Source organism: Thermobia domestica, chromosome 16 (genome assembly GCF_964235325.1).
Source record: "Thermobia domestica chromosome 16, izTheDome1.hap1.1, whole genome shotgun sequence".
Lineage (NCBI taxonomy): Eukaryota > Metazoa > Arthropoda > Insecta > Zygentoma > Lepismatidae > Thermobia > Thermobia domestica.
In genome coordinates, this window is record NC_137469.1 from 182,989,387 (window position 1) to 183,010,928 (window position 21,542).

General features: G+C 34.4%; 1 protein-coding gene across 4 annotated transcripts in view; it reads left to right on the plus strand.

Annotated features, from left to right (window-relative positions):
* Positions 1-21,542, plus strand: part of LOC145673539 (uncharacterized) — a 354,006-nt gene that overhangs the window by 272,772 nt on the left and 59,692 nt on the right. The window contains exon 1 of one of the 4 annotated variants that reach the window (XR_014128781.1): positions 11,079-11,413. The exons of 2 other annotated variants lie outside the window; for them this stretch is intronic. The gene's annotated coding sequence lies outside the window, so the exon portion shown is untranslated. Of the gene's footprint in view, positions 1-11,078; positions 11,414-21,542 lie in introns of those variants that run through there. One more of the 4 variants, XM_081743338.1, reaches the window with a different exon arrangement.

Sequence of the window (21,542 nt, forward strand, 5' to 3'; positions counted from 1 at the left end):
AAGAAGGTTCAATTTAGCTAAATCAGAATTTATGTACCTTTGTACTAGCCAAATCAACGAAAGAACAAATTTGGGTGTTCTAGTTTTTTATACCAAACATAGAAGAACCATTTTAGCTAGCTGAGTATTTTATACCATTTTATACTACTCAAATAAACGAAAGAAAAAGCGAAAAAAATAACCATTCTAACTAGCTTAGAATTTATATACGTTTTGTTTGGGTGTCCTACTTTTTGTGCCAGCGTGAAATGCCATTTTAACCAGCTCAGTAGTATTCAAATAAACAAAAAACGAAGAAGGATCATTTTAACTAGCTGAGTATTTTATACCATTTTGTACTACTCAAATAAACGAATCAATAAAATTGTACTAACCAGAAAAAGCGAAAAAACTACCATTTTAACCAGCTCAGAATTTCTGTACTCTTGTGCCATTGAAACAAAACGAAAAACTAAATTTAGATGGAGTATTTAGGTTTATACCAACCAGAAAAAATTGAAGAATGAATAAAATTTGAGTGGACTATTTCCTTTTGTACCAACTGAAAAAAGTGAAGTACTATTGTACTATTGAAATAAACGAAGGAATAAATTTGAGTGACATATTCAATTTTGTACCAAGGAGAGAAAAAGTGAAGAAGGTTCATTTCAACTAACTCAGCATTTCAGGATCATTTTAGGTATTCAAATAAACAAAGTAATATGAGTGGAATATTCAATTTTCTACAAACCAGGAAGAAAACCAAAGTATGTCAATATAAAATAACTCAGAATATAATATCATTTTGTACTATAAAAATAAACGAGGGAATAATTTGGGTGGTCTACTTAGTTCTGGTGCTAGATTTTGTATTATTTCATATATTTTTGTGTCACCCAGAGAAAGGGCCATATTAAAGTTTTCCAGTCCAATTTTTCTACAAGAAGGATAGTCATATTACTATGTTTTTGCAATTTTTTGTATACCATTCAAACTAACGGAATATTTTTTCTGTTGGTAAAAGACATTGGAATTTGAAAATTGGCCCTTCTTCGTTTATTTTGAATAGTATACAAAAAGTGCGAAAATATACTAATATGGCTCTCTTCCTACAAAAAATGAACTGGAAAACTTTAAGATTCTGTAGGTGACAAAAACCGAAATAGTACGAAATCCAACACCACTACTAAATAGGCCACTCAAATTTGTTCCTTCGTTTATTTGAGTAGGACATAGTATTTCAATAGTACTTCACTTTTTCAGTTGGTACAAAAGGTTATAGTCCACTCAAATTTTATTCATTCTTCACTTTTTCTGGTTGGTATAAACCTAAATACTCCACCCAAATTTAGTTTTTCGTTTTGTTTAAATGGCACAAAAGTACAGAAATTCTGAGCTGGTTAAAATGGTCTTTTATTGCTTTTTCTGGTTAGTACAATTTTATTGTTTCGTTTATTTGAGTAGTACAAAATGGTATAAAATACTCAGCTAGTTAAAATGATCCTTCTTCGGTTTTTTGTTTATTTGAATACTACTGAGCTGGTTAAAATGGCATTTCACGCTGGTACAAAAAGTAGGACATCTAAACAAAACGCATATAAATTCTAAGCTAGTGAAAATGGTCTTTTTCGCTTTTTCTTTCGTTTATTTGAATAGTAAAAATTGGTATAAAATACTCAGCTAGCTAAAATGGTTCTTCTATGTTTGGAATAAAAAAGTAGAACACCCAAATTTGTTCTTTCGTTCATTGGGCTAGTACAAAGGTACATAAACTCTGAGTTAGCTAAATTGAACTTTCTTCGATTTTTCTGGTTAGTACAAAAAACACGCCACTCAAATTTATCCCATCGTTTGTTTAAATAGTACAAAAAGGTACACAAATTCTCAGTTAGTTAAAATGGGTCTTCTTCGGTTTTTCTCTGGTTGTTACAAAATTAAATAGCTCACTCAAATGCATTACTTCGTTTAATTGAGTAGTTCAAAATGATATAAAATTTTGAGTTAGTTAAAATGATCCTTTTTAGAGATGACACAAATTATAAGTCACTCAAATTTATTCCTTTGTTTATTTGAATACTCCAAAATGGTACAATATTCTTAGTTTGTTAAAATGGTATTTCTTTGTTTTTTCTCGGTGGTACAAAACTAAATACTCCACTGTTTATTTGAGTAGTAAAATTATATAAAATAATCCTTCTTCGCCTTTTTAGGTTGGTACAAAACTAAATAGACCACTAAAATTTATTCCAGGTATAAAATTCTGAGCCACTTAAAATGGCATTTCTCATTGGTACAAAATTGGATAGGTCACTTAAATATATTCTTTCGTATATTTAAATAGTACAAGATGATATAAAATATTCAGCTAGTTCATTTTTTACTCGTTGGTATAAAAAGTAGAACATCGAAATTATTCTTTGGTTCACTTCAGTAGCACGAAAATGTACAGAAATTATGAACTTGTTAAATTATCCTTCTTCGGTTTTTTCTCATTGATACAAAAATAGAACATTCAAATTTGTTCTTTTGTTTATTTGAGTAGTACGAAAGGTACATAAATTCTGAGCTAATTAAAATTGTCATTTTTCGTTTCTTTAAACAGTACATAATGATATAAAATTCTAAGATTGTTGAAGTGGCTCTTTTTCACTTTTCAAGTTGTAAGAGAATAGACCTCTCAAATTTTATTCATTCTTCACTTCTTTCTTCTAGTTGGTACAAAACTAAATACTCTATCCAAATGTATTCCTTCGTTCCTTTGAATGGCATTAAAATGCTATTTCTTTGCTTTTCCTTGGTGAACAATTTTATTGCTATGTTTATTTAAATAGTTAACATGGTCCTTTTTCGGACTTTTTTTCTAGTTAGTACAAAACTGAATACTTCATTCAAATGTATTCCTTCGTTTATTGGAGTATTACAAAAAGTTGTAAAAGTCTGAGTTAGTTAAAATGGTCCTTCTTCGCTTTTTCTGGTTAGTATAAATTTATTTCTTCGTTTAATTAAAATCGGCCTTTTTCGCTTTTCTTAGGTTAGTACAAATTTATTCCTTCGTTTATTTGAGTAATACAAAATTATATAAAATTCTAAGCTAGTTAAAATGGCATTCCTCATTGGTACAATTTTGAATAGGTCACTCAAATTTATCTTTTTTTGTTTAAATCGTACAAGATTATATGCCATTTCAGCTAGCTGAGAATTTTATCATTGTTTCTTTCTCGTAGGTACAATAGCAAAAAAGCCACTCAAATTTATTCATTCTTCACTTTTTTCTGCTTGGTACAAAACTGAATAGGTCACACAAATTCATCTGATATGTTTACAAGTTATTAAGGCTTAAATATTTGACCTTTGACCTCGATACTCAGCACTTTTTTAGCATGTACTATTTGATGACTTATTACTAGATTTGGAAACAGCACCTCAATATGTGGAACCATTTTCGAGTTATTAGGTTTTAAGTATTTTGATCTTTGACCTCGATGGTCATTATTTTGGAACTTATAGTAGTTGATGACCAATTACTAATTGTGGAAACACCATCTCAATATGTGGCTCCGTTTCCGAGGTATTAGGTTTTAAGTATTTTGACCTTTGACCTCGATGGTCATTATTTTGGAACTTGTAGTAGTTGATGACCAATTAATAAATGTGGTTACACCATCTCAATATGTGGCTCCGTTTTCGAATTATTAGGTTTTAATTATTTTGACCTTTGACCTCGATGGTCAACACTTGTCCGACATGTGCTCTTTGATGATCAATTACTAAATGTGGATTCGTTTACGAGTGTGACCTTTGTTCACGATGGTCAGTAGTTTGGGGACATGCTTGTGTTATTTCTGCTATGTTAAATTAGAGGTTCGGAACGAAATCTGTGCTACGTTAAAATAGGGGTGGAGAATGTGTTCATAATGTTATGTAATTTCTGCTATGTTAAAATAGGGGGTTGAACAAATACATCCTTACTATGTTAAATAGTTGTGTTCGTAATCTTATGTCCACCGGTTTGCTATGTTACATAGGTATTCATTGTCTTAAAATAGGGGTTGAAAAAAATTCTCATAAAAGGGAATGAATACACCCCCTGCTATGAGTTCGTAGTCTTATGTAATTTCATTTATGTTAAAATAGGGGTTGGATAATAAGCCATACTCTTTTACTAGTTCTGCTATGTTTAAATAGGGTGGAACGAATACAGCCCTACTATGTGTGTTCGTAGTCTTATGTAATTTCTGCTATGTTAAAATAGGTGTTAGAAAATATGTTCATAAATGAGAACGAGTACACCCCGTTAAAAAGTGCTCATAAAAGGGAATGAATACACCCCTTAAAAGTGCTAATAAGTGGCTCCGTTTTCGAGTTATAAATTTTTTAAGTATTTTGACCTTTGACATCGATGGTCAATAGTTGGGTTGGAAGGAGTACACCCGCTTTTGCTATGTTAAAATAGGGGTGGAAAAAAGGTGGTTATCAAAGAGAATGCTGCTAAATAAGGGTTGAAAAAGTGATCTTAAAAGAGAACGAGTCCACCCCTAAAATGTGCTCATAAAACGGAATGAATACACCACTAAAATGGACTATTTTAAAATAGGTGGTTGAACGAATACACCCCGGCTATGTGTGTTCGTAATCTTATGTACACCTCCTTTGCTATGTTACATAGGTATTCATTCTCTTAAAATAGGGGTTGAAAAAATGTTGATAAAGGAATGAACGCACCCCTGATATGTTTCGTAGTCTTATGTATTCTCTGCTCTGCTATGTGTTCAAATAGGGGTGGAAAAAGTGATCATAAAAGGGAACGCGTCCACCCCTTAAAATGTACTCATAAAAGAGAACGAGTACACCCCCCTAAAAAGTGCTCATAAAAGGGAACGAATACATCCATGCTATGTTACGTAGTCTTATGTATTATCTGCTATGTTAAAATAGGGGTTGGAAAATATGCCCATTAAAGAGAATGGGTACACCCCCTTAAAAAGTTCTCATAAAAGAGAACGAATACACCCCTAAAATGGACTATGTTTAAATAGGGGTGGAACGAATCTTATCTATTCTTCGCTATGTTTCGTAGGCTCTGTGTGATTTCTGTTATGGTAAAATAAGGGTTGAAAAATGAGCCATACTCTTTTATTAGCTGTGCTATGTTCAATTATGGGTGGAACGAATCTTATGTATTCTCTGCTCTGCTGTGTGTTCGTAGTCTCTGCTATGGTAAAATAAGGGTTGGAAAAGTGCTCATAAAAGGGAACTAGTCCACCCCTAAAATTGATGTCGTAAAAGAGAATGAATACAGCCCCTAAAAAGTGCTCATAAAAGGGAACAAATACACCCCTAAACTGGAGGTCGTAAAAGAGCGTGGGTGGATGGTTCAAGGTGCTTGATTTCCCATATCGTCCCTGTGTCGTCCGGCATAGTGTGTCAGGCGGCACTGGGAAATTCATTGTCTGCTTCAGGCGGGACTGAAAAAGTGGGTAGAGGATCAGTGGCGCAGAACATACATTTTTCTACTACTTCTATATATGAGTTCAATCTATTTTATGAATACTTAGGAATTGTTACTTGATCACTGATATTTGTTAAGAACGGAATAATTTCCGGAAAAAAATTGAAGGAAATTTGCCAATTCACACCACGGCTAAACAACAATGTAGGAATAAGTGGAGTACATCTTTATGAATCGGAAAATTTTCCGGAAAATATTTATCCGGAAGACCTGACTACTGCACGGAACAAATGTTAGTCGAACTGTTTAGTAATGCACTAATCCTTCTTCAGAAAGGCTCTGCAAAAAGCCCAGTATGCATAATACTTTTCGCTCGTAGAGAATTTTGTTGGCGTAGATTATACATGTAATGAAAATTTTCATATATGTTGGTAACTTCGACGAAAAATCCCTCTATCCCATTCAATGTCAAAATTTCCCTCAGCATGGGATTTTTCGCTCGTGTTGGCATCACTGTTTGAAATTGCGGCACGATTTCGAAACCAGTGTTGCCAGTTTGGGCTACAAGTAGCGGATTGGGCAATTTTTAAGTGCCCTCGCTACAAAAATTTCGAATTGGGCGACACGCTACTTTTTGGGCTACTTGTAATTCTCTGTGGGCTATAATAATTCTTCAAAATACGCTACATTTTTATTTCCCATGTCTTTTATCTTATCATTGATGAATCAACCGATATTTCTTGTAAACTTTTATGTTTGTGTATTAGATATTGTAAGTCAAAGAATAATCGAATATTATCTCAGTTCGTGGGATTAGTTCCTGTCATAGTTACAACTACAGACTGCATGATGCTGTTAACCCTTTGGGGATCCCATGGTACAATTTGCACCATACGGGGTGTTTCATGGTACATTGCGTTATAACTCTCCTATTTGAACTTTTTCGTCCGGTTTTTTTTTTTTTTTTGTTTTTCAAGTCCAGAGGTATTGTAGAAGATATTAGGTATGGTGTCACACCTTCCTGCGTCGAGACATAGGAGGTGATGACGTCATAATTCTAAAATATATATATTTTCGTGTAATATTTTTTGGGGGGGTTATGCAAAGTATTTTTGGCGGGCTTATTTTTCCACGTAGAAGATTGAAATTTTGCACAAACATGCAGTCTACCGAATAGTATTTACCAGATTTTTTTTCAGATTTCTGCGTTAAAACAGGGGGGATCCAGAGGGTCAAAATGTTGAAAAGAGGGATATTTTTACCCAAAAATCCCGTTTTTCCTCATTTTCCCGGCTTAGATACATGATGAAGACAAGTGAATGGTACCGCCTGAAAGGCAGTTCTATTCTGAAGAGATTGATGTGCGACACATGGCCCTAGGGTAATTAGGGAAGTGTCAGGGAATTTTTATCAAAATATACTTCTGTATAGGGGAATTTTGGACATTTCCGCTATTATTTTTTTGCGGGCTTATTTTATCACCTAGAAGATTGAAATTTTGCACGAACATTCAGTTTTCCGAGTAGTATTTATCAGATTTTTTCCAGATTTCTGCATTAAAACAGGGGGGTACAGAAGAGCTAAGCCTTGAAAAAGGGAATTTTTTAACAAAAAATCCCTTTCAAGGGCTTTTTCCGTCTTAGATACACGATGCGGACAAGTGAGTGGTACCGACTGAAAGGCAGTTCTATTCTGAAGAGAATGATGGGCGAAACATGACCCTAGGGTAATTAGGGATGTCTCAGGGAATGTTTAAAAATTTCCCTCTGTATATGGGAATATGGGACATTGTCGGTATATATTTTTTTTTGGCGGGCTTACTTTTGCACCTGGAAAATTGGAATTGTGCATAACCATTCAGCCCACCGACTAGTATATACCAGATTTTTTCCAGATCTCTGCGTTAAAACAGGGGGGTCTAGGGGGGCTAAAATTTGAAAAAAGATATTTAGACCCAAAAAATCACTTTTTTCGGGATTTTCCCGCCTCAGATACATGATGGAGACACGTGAGTCATACCGCCTCAAAGGCAGTTCTATTCTGAAGGGAATGATGGGCAAAACATGACCCTAGGGTAATTAGGGATGTCTCAGGAAATTTTCTACCTGAAATCATGGTGTTTTGTGGTAATTTGGGGCATGGTGGGAATTCCTGATAAAATTTCTACCGCCCTTGTTATTCAAGATAGAAACTTGAAATTTGGCACACACTTTCAGTATACCAAGTACTATTTATCAGATTTTTTAGATGGCTACGTTCAAACAGAGCCGCTCCAGAGAGGCCCAAAGTGCGAGAAAAAATTTCCCTCCGAATTTTTCCCTTTGACGTCATTTTTCCGCTCCTGGTATACGGTATCAGCATAAAAGTGATACCATTTGAAAGCCAGCTTGATTCTGAAGAGAATGACGTATAAACCATGATCCTAGGATAAATAGTGACGATACAGTAGCTGCTTGACTGAAAGTCTAAAAAATAGCCCAAAAAGCCGGGTACCGGAAAGGGTTAAACATTATTTGTCTGGTATTGATATCAATATTCAATAACGCTTTGGTATTGGAAATGATGGTGCATCTAACCTGTGTGGTAATAATAATTCTCTATACATACTCAAGAAAAACGATAACCCAAATACAGTATTAATGAAGTGCAATGCATTATCTTCATTTATTCTGTTCACACGCATCAGACGAATTATCTGGAAACATAGACTATTTGCTAGAGAGACATATAACTGGTGTCACAGATCTGCTCTGCGTAGTGATTCCTATTTGGAGCTATATAAGTTAGTAAACGATGGCGAGGAACTACTAAATCGTATTCCCAAAAATACGGAGATTCTACTGAAGATTCGTAGCTTTTCTACTAAAATCTTTTTGTCACACTCGCCCACCATTTTTCGTTCCACCGTTAGAATTGATTAAATCAGTGTCCATTTGAGATCTCAGATTGATGGAATAGAAAATCAGTGGCGTTCTCTGTTGACGATGGACTGGGAATTTTTTTGCTGATGGAATACCGACAAATGCACCAGATTTCTGGTGCAAGCAATAATCATTGAGAATTCTGCTGCTAATTTCGTTCTGGATGAATTGTCTCAATTTGCATTCATTTTGTACAGCATGTCAACTACCAATGCAACAGCTGAACGAGTGTTTTCGAGAGTACCTATAACTAAAACAAGACTCCGAGAGAGAGAATGGGGCTAAAACATCTTTCTTTAACTCTCCTAGTTAAAATTATGTTTTAAGACCGATATATATATGCTCTTATAAATTTACATCAGCAGAAATCCTGAGATTTAGTTCATCAATCTATCAAAAAGAAACAGCTGAAAACGAAGATGAGGAGACTACATACAATTTTAAATAGAAAATAAGTGATAAATAGTTTTGTACTTATTATATTATTAATTAATCTTGCGATATACAAAATATTGCTGGGTCAGAAAAAATGAATATAAATTAAGTTTATTACTGAGCACTCATTAGCATGTGATTTTTATTCCGAGTAAACTGATTGTGTGTTCATTATATTTATATCTTATACCTATTGATCAAGAGTTGTGCAATGCAAATACGACTGTAATGTAGCGAAAAATAGATATCGCTAATAATTATCATTAATTTTATATTTTATGCTTACTCTACGCAAATTATACATATCCCAAAACAACCTAATCATAAAGCCAACTTGCCCTTTTTCGTCTAACCAGATTTAACCATACAAAATGTAATCTAACCTAACCTAAATAAAAGTAAAGTATATATAAATTTCCGTTAAATATCTTATATAATTGAAAACATAACTGAAGTCGCTACGCCAAGACAGCATGTCTCCATATATATATATATATATATCCCTTTCGGGAACAGGTTTTTTTGGGGTATTTTTTAGACTTTCAGTCAAGCAGCTACTGCATCGTCACTATTTATCCTAGGATAATTGTTCATACCTCATTCTCTTCAGAACAGAGCTGCCTCTCAAATGGTACCACTTGCATGTTCATACCGTATACCAGGAGAGGGAAAAATGATGTCAAAAGAAAATTTCGAGGGAAAATTTTTTCACATTTTGGGCCCCTATGGAACGGCCCTGTGTAAATGTAGAGATCTCAAAAAGATCTGATAAATAGTACTTGGTATACTGAATGTGTGTGCCAAATTTCAAGTTTCTATATTGAATACTAAGGGCGGGTGAAATTTTATCAAGAATCCCCACAATGCCCCAAATTACCACAAAACACCATGATCTCAGGTAAAAAATTTCCTGAGACATCTCTATTTACTCTAGGACTATAATCCGCCAATCATTCTCTTCAGAATAGAACTGCCTTTCAGGCGGTACCGTTCACTTGTCCATCGTGTATCTAAGGCGGGAAAATTTTTTGGGTCTAAATATCCATTTTTTCAACTTTTAGCCTTCCTGGACCCCACTGTTTTAACGCAGAGACCTGAAAAAATCTGATAAATACTACTCGGTGGTCTGAATGTTTATGCACAATTCCAATTTTCCAGGTGCAAAAGTAAGCCTGCCAAAATAATATATACCGACAATATCCCATATTCTCGTATAGAGAGGGATATTTTGTAAACATTCCCTGAGACATCCCTAATTACCCTAGGATCATGGTTTGCACATCATACTCTTCAGAATAGAACTGTCTTTTAGTCGTTACCACTCACATGTCTCCATCATGTATTCAAGGCGGGAAAATGCCGTGAAAGGGATTTTTTGGTAAAAATATCCCTTTTTCAACTTTTAGCCCCTCTGTACACCCCTGTACACAGAAATATGAAAAAAATATGTTAAGCACTATTCGGTGGACTGAATGTTTGTGCACAACTTCAATCTTCTAGGTGGAAAAATAAGCCCGCAAAAACATACCGAAAATGTCCAAAATTCCCCTATACAGAAGGATATTTTGATAAAAATTCCCCGACACTTCCCTAATTACCCTAGGGTCGTGTTTCGCCCATCATTCTCTTCAGAATAGAATTGCCTTTCAGGCGGTACCATTCACATGTCTCCATCATGTATCTAAGGCGGGAAAATCTCGAAGAAAGGGATTTGTTGGCAAAACTATCCCGTTTTTCAACATTTTGCCTATCTGGATCCCCCCCTGTTTTAACGCAGAAATCTTTAAAAAAGAAAAATCTGGTAAATACTACTCGGTGGACTGCATGTTTGTGCAAAATTTCAATCTTCTACGTGGAAAATTAAGCCCGCTAAAAAATAATGAACATAGGCGAAAAACATAAAAGAAAATATATTTTTAAAATTACGACGTTATCACCTCCTATGTCTCGACGCAGGAAGGTGTGGAACCATACGTAAGGTCTTCTACAATGCCTCTGGACTTGTAAAACAAAACAAAAAAACAAAACAAAAAAAAAAAAAAAACGGACGAGAAAGCTCAAATAGGATAGTTATAACGCAAGATACCATGAAACACCCGTATGGTACAAATTGTACCATAAGTACCCCAAAGGGATATATATATATATATATATATATATATATATATATATATATATATATATATATATATATATATATATATATATATATATATATATATAATTACTAAAAAAGTTACAATGTAATTTATTTTTATGTATGGGCTAGAAGTAGTTCAAAGCCGCTACTTTTGAAGCACAACCGCGCTACTTTTTAATCTTCGATCTGGCAACACTGTCGAAACGACAAAGGAAGAGCAATAAAGTGAAGAAGAATACAATTTTGGTTGAATAATTGAACAGAATGGAAAGAAATTAATCAACTAAGTTGATACATTCAGTAAAAATCAAAGAGTCGTTTTGTTTTTCGACCAAGTGAATGCAGGGCTATACTGTCGCACAAGTAGCCACGTATCTTACATAATTCTCAACGAAATACAGGATGCTGTAAACAATTATAATTTCATAGGATCACTCATCGATAGGAAATATCATGTGATATAACGCTATACACTTATAGACTTTCCAGGTAACTCCTCAGATTTTTCGTTGATTCATTTCGTCCTGTAGAGAGCGACTTATATTTAACAAAGTAGAACATAAGGACTCAAATTTAATGTTGTATTTGCGAGAAACATACTTCAGAATAAATCACCTATGTTCGGTTCCATTATTTCTTTATAAATTGTTTGAAAAGATGCTTTCGTTAATTTAAAATTTACTTTGAATATAAATATACTAATTTCTCAAAAGAAAAAGTAACGAGGGATGATTATTAAAGGAAAAAGGAAAAAGTGATATTAGTTATCGTACGTCTTAGATATTCTTTTTTTAATGGTTCTTGTACCCCGGAACATTTTTGGATAAGAGTTCCTTTTGTCCTTATCAGTCATATTTTGCGTGGGTTAGGTTAGACCAGATGAATCGGTTCCAGTGACTAGTGATGGGCAGTGGGAATGTTCCCAGTGGGAAGGAATTTAAAAAGGGGAATATTCCCGGGTTTTCTCCCTGGCCTATAAATTCCCGGGAAGGAATTTATTTCGATTTCTTTACTTTATCTTCCAAATTATAAGAACAATATGACTAATTACTTTATTTTAATCTATTACGATTTAATTCTACGTTTTAAAGAATTTGGGGGTTAAAAAATTTAAAATTCTTTGACTGTACTTTATATAACTAATAATATTTTTGTTCCATTTTCATTTGCACTAAAAAGTAAGGTAATTGTTTACAATTGGGCTGCCAAAACTAGCAAAAATTAGGATGATTTACAAAAGAAATGAGTTGATAGTGATGTTTAAGTAGTCAAGAAAATATCGAACACATTCTTTTAGGGAGTAGAGGATTTATACAAAACGGAAAGGTAAGTGGAAATGATTTATGTGAGAAAAGGAAGTGAATTGTTGGTAACGAAGATAGAAAACTACGTTCCATGCGGGGCTCTAACCCACCTTCATTCGCTAACGCTCGCTCTGCATCGCTGTCTGAACTTAATGTTGGTAACGTAATTTAACGTATGAAAGCCTGAAACAAACGCATCGGAATAGAATACCGCAAAAAAGTAGGTGCAAATCTTGCCCCCAATGCTAAAGAACAGCCAAAATTAGCAAAGTACTAATTTACAAATGATGAAAAGGAACCACTTTGTAAGGTAATTTAGAATTATGTAGAAATAGAAATGAAGTACTATTAATAAACCCTGAACCACCATTAGTAATAGACATCGGTCTGTCTCCTCTCTCTGACTCCAATTTCTGAAGAAGTACTCGGACTTCTTTTACACGTGAATTAACGTATGGAATTTCGAGAAATAGGTAGACTGAAAGGTCGTGTATGGCAATGTTACGTGCTAAAATATAAAGATAAGTAAGTATCTTGCAAATTTCGTGAACATAAATATGTATGCGCAAATGTTGTTAAATTGGTGAGACATGTATGTTCTAGCATTTACCCAATCTAATTAGTTTATAATATTTATAAATTTAATGTGTTTATAATATCAGCAATAGAGTCAAGTTGAGCAAATTCACTTACGTATAAATTTAAACTGTTACTATGTCATTTACTATATAATTTTTTCACACATATTTAATTGACAGAACATATTGTAAATAAATATACATTTATGTGTACTTTCTAAATATAATAAAGTGTTAATAAAGTAACAGGGTACCGTTTAGAATATACATTTTAAAGAATCCTCTGTGGACAACAATAATAATATGCTGTGATATAAAAATTAATTCAACTTTGAAATCATAATATAGTAACAGAATGCAATTTTCTTTCTGATTGAACATAAATTCCCGGATAAATTCCTATTTTGGGAATCTTCCCGGGAATATTCCCAAGGAATATTCCCGAAAAATATCTTCCCGGGAATTTACCCATCACTACCAGTGACTGGTCGGCAGAAAGTAAAATCTTGCCCATTTTTCAAAAAAAAAAAAAAAAAAAAAACAAAAAAAAAAAATTGTGTTGTTTGTAATGTGTGTGTGTTTATTTTCGTTTCACCATAGTTATTTATCTGAAATACAAGTTTTATTCATATCTTTATATTGTTTTTAATGCTATATTAACAATATTAAATATGGCTTGTTTTTTTTAAATTGTATGTTTCTGTTGTACATCGACTGTGAATATCAATTGTGCTTTAAATTAAAAGATTTCGGTTGCCAAGCAAACCTCTGATAGGTAAAAAGATTATTATTATTATTATTTTAATGAATTGGATATTTGTAAGCGATTACACACGTTGAAAGAGTTTACTTCCTTAGCTGGCATACCTCGAAAGAAGAACGATATAAAAGTAGATTTATATCATTAAAGTGTCAAGTACAGCACAGTACAGTACACTCGATATATTTTTCAACTGTTAACGCAGTCAAATAATTATAGTGGCTAATTACAGTTTACGCTGATGGACATCAGTGGTGTTAGCCACGAGTTTTAGGCGAAGGTGTGGGTCGCGGTTGCTCAGTGGTAGAGCGTTCACCTCCGGTGATTGGGTTCCTTTGTTCGACCCCAGCTCGCGTTGGGTGGACTTTGTGGTGCACAACATCGTGCTCGCGGGTTTCTTCGGGGTTCTCCCGTTTGTTCCTACCTCATTCCAACATTTAATTCATTTCTCATAATCACCGTCTGCTTTAGCGTAATCTGCATAAGCGTGGGGCATAAAACTGAAAGATTGCATTTAATTTTTTTATGCGAAGGTATCCGAAGATGTTAAGAACACGCAAGTAAAGTGATATTATTTAAAAAAAAAAAAAAAAAAACTTTCTAGTGTACTATTTCAGTTCAAACAAGTAAAACTAACCAATATTTGTAAGTAATGCAATAAAATTAAATATAAATAGTGCAAGAGTAAAATGCCATTTACGAATATGATTTTGACTAAAGAAACGTAATAAAATCCGGATTTTCGGAAACTCTTTCAGATATAGTATACGAGACAAACTTTCCGTGTTGCGAAGGAGGAGAAATTTGAATATATTGATATAAATGAATATAAAGATATGAATATAACGTTTCTGTGCAATGTTTTCCCTTCAGTATTTATACATTTTACTTTCTACACGAAACTGCATACATTTTACAAATATTGATAATAGAATGAGGGTAGTGGTATCGATAGTTAGTATGAATTACCAACATTTCTGAAGAAAATTAAGTATTTACTGGTCCCGGCACAGGAACCATATTCTAATAGTTCAGCATGTGTTCCACACAAATGCCAACTCAGGAACAGAAAAAGAAAAGTCCCTGTGAACCAATTTGCCTTAGTTATTCTTTCTGTCCAAGAATATCATCCCAAGGTTAATTAATGGAAAATTTACGGGATATGGGACTTTAAGCCTAAGTCCACCCAAATTGCATGATTTATTTTTTTTTTTTAAAAAAATGTAATGCTAGTCATTCATGTGCGTGTAAGTTGCAAGCCCTCCCAAAAGCCTAGTTATTTAAAAAAAAAAAAAAAAAAAAAACGAAAGCTTTTGTGAGTGAAGCAACTCAAACTACTCTTCTGAATCCACAACAGTTCATAATTTATTTTCGAACAAGAAATTCATTTCGACATCCTCCTAAATTTAGAATGCAGGAGGTTCCGCAAGTAATAATTTCCTATTTAAGAGGTATTTTGGACTTGTGCGAAGTAACCCTGATTAGAGGCCGAAACCGCCTTCAACCAGTTTTACTTTTTTAAGACTTTAAACCGTTCCACATTTAAATTTTAACTATTGCATCAAAGTTTCATTATACATAGTAGTATTCTACGAAACTGACTTAACTTTGACGGAAATTGTTGTACATGGTATTTTTCAAATTTTGGCGGCCTTTACAGTGACTGCTTTTCATACATCTACAACAACGAACCCTCACGGTAATTAGAACTAATGTTATTTACAAATATTATAGCCAAGATGCAGTTAGATGTTCTGTCTTTCGGTGGCAGTTGAAACTTCCTCTTTGCTGTTCATGGTCTTGCTGACAGAGGACTATGAAAATCTTCACATTTTGTGCAAAGTAAGCCCGTCTTACGATATGTGAAAATGAATGCATCCTGGTCCGTATTCTCTTTTTCGTTCCATTCCTAAAATTTGCCCTTACTTAATGTGTTTTTCTATACTGTATTCGAAAAAATTAATATTGCCATTGTACTTCCTCTCTTTTTATATTGCATTCTTGAAATTGCCGTTGTACTTCAGGTGTTTTTGTAGGAATATCTGTTTTTATATCGTGTGGGAAGAATAACAATGTGCCCTTGTACTTAATGTATGACTATGTGTGGGGGAATTGAAAACACATATCGCATGTCCCATGCACATGGATACTTACTGTTGTACTTCCTACAGAAATGATTCTATATAATGTACAACTGGTAATAGAACACACAACAAACCGACATCACGAGAATTCACACTCCATGTTGGAGTGTGAACATAACATAATCTGTGCTCGTGGTCGTGCGCGCTAGCGCTGTAGGCTGGTAACAAGAATTGCTTTTGGCGTGGGTTCAAACCGACCTAAGGAAATTTTTCGACCTCAGCAAAAGAAAAAGGACATGAGATTTGGAGCATGGAAAATCAGGAGTCTTTATAGGGCAGGCACGTTAAAATCTGTAACGAGTGAGTTAGAGAAATACAGGATGGACCTAGTAGGAATTCAGGAAGTTAGGTGGGATGGAAATGGATCTGTGAATTCCGGAAATTTTACGTTCTTTTGCGGGGAAGGAAACAAAAGTCACCAGTTAGGAACAGTTTTTCGTTCATAAACGTATATTACCAGCAATTAAACGGGTTGAATTTGTTACTGACAGACTTGATTTTTTTGCTCGTAAGGGACGGTGGTTTGATGTTATTGTTTTAAATGTACATGTCCCAACTGAATATAAGGATGACGATATAAAAGACTGTTTTTACGAAGAAGTGGAACGGATATTTGAACAACTTCCGCGATACCATATGAAAATTCTATTAGGGGATTTCAATGCGAAGCTAGGACGAGAGGATATTTTCAAACCGGTTATAGGGAATGAAAGTCTGCATAAGAAAAGTAATGACAACGGTGTTAGACTCGTGAATTTTGCAACACCCAAAAACCTAATCGTGAAGAGTGCAAAATTCCTACATCGCGACATTCATAAATACACTTGGACATCACCAGACTGGAAAGCACATAATCAAATTAATCACGTTTTAGTAGATAGAAGAAGGCAATCTAGCATAATTGATGTCCAGTCGTTTAGAGGGGCTGATTGTGACACTGACCACTACCTCGTAGCAGCGATAATACGAGAGAGGTTGTCGTTGAATAAAGGTAATATTCATTGTCTGAAAACGGAGAGATTCAATTTAAAGAAATTAGAAGAGAGGCAGGTAAGAGAGAAATACCAGATTGAAGTTTCGAATAGATTTTCGGCTTTAGAAGATTCGGAGTGCACTAGTGTTGAGGATACCCGGATTGAAATTAGAGATAGCAATAAAATTTCAGCGAAAGAAAAACTGGGACACGCGGAAATACGTAGGAACAAACCATGGTTCGACCAAGAATGCATAAAACTAGCAGAGAAGAGAAAACATGCGAAATTACGCTGGCTACAAAATCCGAATGAAGTAACTGCACAAAATTTCGCAGATATCAGGCGGGAAACTTCCAAAACTTTTAGAACAAAGAAACGCGATTTTCTGAAAGCTAAAATTGAGGAACTTGAAGATAATAGTAAAAATAAAAACATCCGGGACATGTATAAGGGAAGCAACGAATTTAACAAAGGCTATCAACCTCGTGCTTATATATTAAAGAAATCTGACGGTACAGTTCTCACTGACACGGATATTATCTTAAATAGATGGAAAGATTTCTTTGATGGTTTGCTTAACACGCAACCAAAAACCAGTGTGCGTGGAGAAAAGGAGATACACACCGCAAAACTGTATATTCCAGAACCCAACCGAATAGAAGTAGAAACCGCTATAAAGAAATTAAAGAAACACAAATCTCCGGGTGTAGATGAAATTCCGGCTGAGTTAATTTTAGCTGGAGGCGAAAAATTGTGGAACAAGATACACAAACTCATTCTCCTTATCTGGAACAAGGAAGAGTTTCCACAAGAGTGGAAAGAATCAATCATTGTTCCAATTCACAAAAAAGGGGACAAAACTGACTGTAATAATTATCGAGGCATTTCTCTTCTGTCAACGTCCTATAAAATCCTTTCAAATATTCTATTAGCAAGACTGACTCCATACGCAGATGAAATTATTGGATATTATCAGTGCGGATTTAGACGAAATCGATCAACTATCGACCAAATATTTACCATTCGCCAAATACTCGAAAAAAATGGGAATACAATACCCCGGTGCATCAACTATTTATTGATTTTAGAAAGATGTACGACTCGGTTAGAAGAGAAACATTATACAACGTTCTTACAGAACTTGGAATACCGAGAAAGCTAATTAGATTAATTAAGATATGTTTAAATGAATCCCAAAGTAAAGTCCGGTAGGAAAATTTTTGTCCACGAGCTTTCACGTCGAAAATGGCCTGAAACAAGGAGATATGTTGTCGCCATTATTATTTAACTTTGTTCTGGAATACGCTATAAGGAAAATCAAAGATAGCAACCAGGGCCTAGAGTTGAACGGTATTCACCAGGTTATAACATATGCTGATGATATATATTTGATAGGGGATTATAGAACAATAGAAAGAAATGCAGATATCTTATTAAACGCTTGCAGGGACATGGGTTTAGAAGCAAATGCAGAGAAAACTAAATACATGGAAATGTGTCGGGACCGTAATACAGCAAATTATAGATGCGTTAAAATATTAAATAATACTTTTGATAAATTGGATACTTTCGTATATCTAGGATCAATATTAACACAGGAAAATCATATTCATGTAGAAATTAAACGTCGACTAAAAGCAGGGAATTCGCGTTATTATTCGATTCAAAATCTCTTGTCGAGGAATTTGAAGCTTAAAATATACAAAAAGATAATCATGCCTGTTCTTTATGTTTGCGAAAAATGGTCACTTACTCTGAAGGAAGAACAGACTGAAAGTATTTGAGAACAAGATCCTGAGACGAATATTCGGACCCAAGAGGAACGGGAATGGGGAATGGCGGAAACTTCATAACGAGGAACTACATAATTTATACGGTTTACCCAACATTGTGAGGGCCGTCAAGTCTAGGAGGCTTAAGTGGGCGGGTCATGTAGCTAGAATGGAAGAAAGTAGAAACGCTTTCAAAGTCTTGACAGGAAGACCAATCGGGAAACGACCATTAGGAAGACCTAGGCGCAGATGGGAGGACAATATTAAGATGGATCTCGCAGAGATTGGAATACAAAGTAGAAACTGGATGCAGTTAGCTAAGGATAGAGGTCAGTGGAGAGCTTTTGTGAACGCGGCATTGAACCTCCTGGTTCCATAAGCCATAGAGTTAGTTAGTTAGTTGTGTGTTCTATTAGCAGTTGTACATGATATTGAATCATCACTGTAGGTACTACAACAGTAAGAAGTATCGATGTGCACGGGAGATGAGGAGTTGCTGTTGTAAACTATTATCTATTTTTTACCAACTTGGTAAAAGTATTTAATACAAATTAAAATGTACACGCTGTTTCTATGAATGACCCCAATCTTTATTGCTGTTTTGTGGTAAAAGTGCAACTTCGGGTAATTTCGGAAAAACGTAAACCTCTTTCGAAGCTGCAAGCCAACCTTTGCAATTCAGAAAAATTTTTCAGTTGTGCTTTTATTTTATGTGAAATATAATAATACTTCTTATTAAGAGTAGAAAAAAGCAACATTGATTGAAATATTTAATGATATAAACTTCGAAACCATGTATTCATGTCAGCACATGCTTGTTGGTCGTGTACCTTTCCATACGTAAAAGAACGTTTAGATATATAAATGAACCCTTCCGATAAAAAGGAAGACAGAAAACAAACTTACCCCATCCGTAGTAAAAAGAAAAAGCCGCAGAATTTGCAACGAATAACAAAGGAACTTCAGTTATATTTCTTTAGAAGAAAGGAACGTGAGCAGAGTCGTCGTGTTAGCACAGTGTTAGAAAGCGACGTGTCAAATCGTAAAGTCATTAGTTCGAATCTCGTTTAGGTAAAAAAATGTATGAAATTCTATTTTCCTCAATGTATGAAAATTATATAAAATAATTACAATAAAATAAATCAGATGTATATGTATACCCGTATAATCATTGCATAACATAAGTAATTATTATGTTTAAAATATAACATCTGATTTATGTTCAAAGATCGTCGGTATTATATATGGGAATGTCAAACAAATTATGAAAATCGTGAAGTATCAATAAGTTATATAGTTTATTTATTTGCAGCTATTTGTCATATTGAGGTTCCTTCTCATCATTCTCATTACAGAATGTCATTTACAGTTCTCGAAAAATATTCCTATATTTCTGGAATTATAAAGAATATTCTTTTTTAATGGTTCTTGTAGCCCGGAACATTTTTGGATAAGAATTCCTTTTGTGCTTATCAGTGACATTTTGCGCGGGGTTGGTTAGGTCAAATGTATCGGTTCCAGTCACAGGTCGGCAGAAAGTAAACTCTTGCCGATATTTGAAAAAAAACAATTTGTTTTAGTGTGTGTGTGTTTAGTTTCGTTTCTACATACTTATTTATCTGAAATACACGTTTTATTCATATCTATATTGTTTTTAATGCTATATTACCCTTACTAAATGCAGCATTTTTTTTCAAATTGTATGTGTAGTTTTCTTTTCTGTTCTACATCCATCTGTGCACATCAATTGTGCTTAAAATTAAAAGATTTCGGTTGCCAAGTGAACGTCTAAATAGGTAAAAAGATGTAGTTTTTTGTAATGAATTGGTTACTTGAAAGCGATTGCGCACATGGTAAGACTTTACTTCCTTAGCGGGCATACCTCGACAGAAAAAGGATATGAAAGTGAATTTGTGTCATTAACTTGTAAAGTACAGAACATGTTCTCGTTTGTTAACGCAGTCAAATAATTATAGTGGCTAATTAATGTTTACGCTGATGGACATCAGTGGCGTTAGCGACGAGTTTTATGCGAAGTTGGGGGGCAAGAAGCAAACGCATTATATAGAGCTGAGTGCCAATTGATGGCGCATCAATTTCCAACTTCATCTTCGTTCTTCGGATACAAATTCTGCAGTCACTGTTTTCTTCTCTCCTCCACTTCCTCGTCTTCTGCCAACTGCACAGCACACAACGTTGGAGGGGAAGGGTGAGGTATTCTGCTATTAACAGAAAAATTAATATATATTGACTTGTTTTAAGCATATTAATTGGGATAGATTAATTATCACTTTCTGTGCTTCTATTATAGTTTTATAATAATTAAAAGACTGGAAAATTCACTTTAAAACACTCTTTATTTTGGTCCCATCGGGAACGTCCCGAAGAGTTTAATTCACACTGTTCTGACGGAAGTGGAAAAGAAAAAAGTTATTTTTAGAAATGATTTAACTATATCATTAGAAACTTTTAATGGTAGAACTGTACGAGGGTTGTTCAAAATGTTTTTTGTATACTGATTTTTTTTTGTGGCACAGCCAAAGTGTCACTAGCGCAAGTCCTAAAGGTCACAAGACCTAAAAGTCATTTCGCAGCAGAAGTCCTAAACGACATGAGACCTAAACGGTACATGACCTAAAAATTATTTCATGGCATAAATCCTATTCGCCACAAGTCCTAAACGACACAAGAGCTAAAAATCATTTGCCGGCACAAGTCCTGAACAAGCCAAGTCGCAAACGGCACTAGACCTAAAAATCTTGTGGCGCTACCATTGCATCCGCACTAAGAATACTATCAATCTGTTATCCAATGTTCTAGATATACTGTTTCATATTACAGAGCCAGATTTTATCTTAGTTCTTACAAATAATTTGTATATAAGTACATAGTCTATAGTTCTGAAATAATAAATAAATAAAACCTATTGTCTTTTCTTGCTCTTTGCATGATAGCATTAGTATGGTCACATAATTTTAACTGCCTTTCAAATGTGATTCCCAGATCTTTCATATCTGTTCTTCTTCTATTTCCACAGCATTGACTTTGTATTTAATAAATTAATGTGGTGTTTGAGTTATATACAT